This window comes from Octopus bimaculoides, chromosome 13 (assembly GCF_001194135.2).
Source record: "Octopus bimaculoides isolate UCB-OBI-ISO-001 chromosome 13, ASM119413v2, whole genome shotgun sequence".
NCBI classification, from domain to species: domain Eukaryota; kingdom Metazoa; phylum Mollusca; class Cephalopoda; order Octopoda; family Octopodidae; genus Octopus; species Octopus bimaculoides.
Genome location: NC_068993.1, coordinates 36932590 through 36935944, shown reverse-complemented (window position 1 = coordinate 36935944; position 3355 = coordinate 36932590). Strand labels below are relative to the sequence as shown.

Here is a 3355-nt window from a genome sequence, read left to right as displayed (position 1 = left end):
TATATATACACATACACATGTACATATATACAAATTTCACACACACACACACACGTTTATACATACAAATTTATATATACATATACATGTATACAAATATACATATATACCTACATAAATATATATATAGATAGATAAACATACATACACATATGCACATGCGTATACATACATATACATACATACATGCATACATACACAAACACACACACACCCCCATATACACAAATATATATATTTTTCATATCCATGTGTATAAGCAACTGCGATGCCCAAACAATAGACTGACTGACTAACAGACAGACAGAAAGGTGTTTGTGTCTGTGTTGAAGACCAAAATGCTGCCACTGAGTGCAGTAATGTTACATGCGATGGATGTGTGTTCCAAACGCCTCTATACAATGGCCTTTATGACGCAAGAGGGAGGTGGTGGTGGTGGTGATGCAGCTGATGGGAACCAGTCTTAATTCTTTGATATTTCAATATATCAGAGTCAAAGAATGGAGCAGAGAATGGCTGAAAACAGAAGAATGCCAAAGTAAATATCTCACACTATTTACTTTTGATTCTCCACATACCAAGTTCAAAACTCACCAGAGTCGCCTGTAAATTCTTTCCTTTAAGGTTATCAAATTAATTAAATAAATTTGAAAACCTAAATTTCTCTTTTATCCTATAGGAGCATTTGTAGTTTCACAACATATCAGTCCGGATCATATCTATGATCATTGATATTCCAGCCATGGCCATCCTATTGATTATTATTATTATCAAGGTGGTGAGTTGGCAGAATCGTTAGCATGCTGGGCAAAATGTTTAGCGGCATTTCGTCCATCTTCACATTCTGATTTCCAATTCTGCTGGGGTCGACTTTGCCTTTCATCCTTTCAGGATCAATAAATTAGATACCAGTTGAGTACTGGGGCTGATGAAATCAACTGACTCCCTCCCCAAATTTCAGGCCTTGTGCCTTTAGTAGAAAGGATTATTATTATCATTATCATAATAAGGCAATGGGCTGGCAGAATTATTAGCTTTCCAGGCAAAATGCTTAGCAACATTTCATCTGTCTTCACATTCTGAGTTCAAATTCCAACTAGGTCAACTTTGCATTTCATCCTTTCAGAGTTGATAAAATAAGTAATAGTTGGGCACTGGAGTCGATGTAATCGACTTATCCCTACCCCCGAAATTGCTGGCCTTGTGCCAGAATTTGAAATCATCATCATCATCATCATTATTATTATTGCCATGTACAGGTAACCTAGGGTACAAACTGACACATTTAATGGGAGGGAGTATAAGATTAAATCGACATCACACACGATTGGTGCTTTATGTCGAATATGGTCTACCTAGGACTACATTATCCAATGTGTTATTTCTCATTGTTGCTGTTGTTTTAGTCTGATTCAGCTCTGATCCAGTAAATACTTGATCAAAAGCGTTCCATCTATGATCATCCTGCCTTTATTCAGAATTCAGACATAATGTACCTAGGACAACACCATATAATGTATCCCGTTTTCCAAGACAATAAGACATTATTCATGAGAGATTTAGCTGCTAATTCTAGCTGGTTGAGCAACTACATAGAGGCTCCTTCATTGGTTAATGAGGGTCCAGTATTTAGCTGTGGTGTTTATAGTATTGAGAAAGAAAGACAAATTTGTACCCAGATAAGTTGCTAACATTTCCAGATACTCTTGGACCCATTCACAGCAGGCGAAGTCTTGAGGAATAAAGTGTTTTTCTCAGAAAATCACAACAAAATACCAACAGCTGATTAGAATTTTGAAATTGGAAACTGGGAGTTGAATATTCATCACTTAGCTGTATTTCCAGTTCAAGGCAAAGAGATTATCACCATCACTATGATCATCATTATTTAATGTCCACTTTTTCATATTTACATGGGTCAGATAGAATTTGTTGAGGCTGTTTTCTATGGCTGAATGCCCTTCCTGTTGCCAACCCTTGCCTGTTTCCAAGCAAGGTAATGTTTCCCCATGGCCAGACATGTTTTTCATTGAAGACTGGAAACTAACAACATTGCTTGTATGACAACGATGCTCATTTAGAAACATCACGTGATGACAAGGGCACACACACACACACACACACACACACAAGGGGCAGACCCAAGGGGAGGCCTGAGGAGCATGGGCCCCAATCAAGAAAAGAAGTGTGCCCTTCTAAATAATGTTATTACATCCTTTTCTCCTGGAATTACATTCCCTTCTGACCTTGTGCTCTCCCTTTGAAAAATTCCAGGGACAGCGCCTGCATACATACATACGCACATACATATGTACATACATACATACATACATATGTATATACATACGTACATATGTATATACATACATACATATATACATATTTAGTGGAAAGTGGGTTATACATCATTAGATGTATACCTGACTTTCCTATATAAAATTAAGAATTAACGGAACGCTGAACTCCAGACTATCAACACAAACAACATTTATTCAAGGTGGAATATATACATCTTTAGCTCTTGTTTGTTGAGACGTCTTCTGTGTGTGTGAGCATGGTTGTTGTGACGTTGGTATGTAGATGTGAGCGAGCCGTCTAGCGTAAGTTCGAAAGATGGAGAGAGACAGCTAAACACGTCCTTGCTCAATCGCTGGCCAGCAAGAAAGAGGCAGAATGAAGCGGAAAAGCTTGGTTGTTGAATTCCACGCATGCGTGAGACTACGCATGCGCACGGTGTTACTACACATACATACATACATACATACATACATACATACATATATATATATATATATATATATATATATACATACGTATGGAAAGCGGACGTTAAACGAAACGATGATGATATATGTACATATATACATACATACATACACTGTGGGCTTCTTTCAGTTTCCATCCATCAAATCCACTCACAATGTTTTGGACAAACTGGGAAATAGAAGACACTTGCCCAAGGCACTATGCCGTGGAACTGAACTCAAAACTACATGGTTGAGAAGAATTTCCAACCATAAGTTTCAGTTGTTTGGTAACTAACTACTAATTCAATGAATTGGTGTGTAAGTGGCCAAGTATTCCATAGACATATGTACCCTTAATCTTCAGGCAGAATCAGTGTGACAATGTGTATCAGAAGTGACCCCTTAAATTACAGGTATGATCCATCAGAGGAGCTTCCACACAGTTTCCATCTACCTGATTTCACTCACAAAATAAACACCTTTAATCTCATTATCCTTTATTGGTTTCAGTCATCAGACTGTGGTCATGCTGGAGCAACACTATGAAGAACTTTAGTTAATTTTATTGACCCCACCCCCACCCACCCCACCACTCCAGTACTTGTCTG

The 3355-nt window shown here is 37.9% G+C and overlaps 1 protein-coding gene across 3 annotated transcripts in view; it reads right to left on the bottom strand.

The window, feature by feature from the left end:
- The window catches only part of LOC106878852 (alkylated DNA repair protein alkB homolog 8), a 48631-nt gene that overhangs the window by 14960 nt on the left and 30316 nt on the right, over nucleotides 1-3355 (bottom strand). The gene's annotated exons all lie outside the window — the stretch shown is intronic.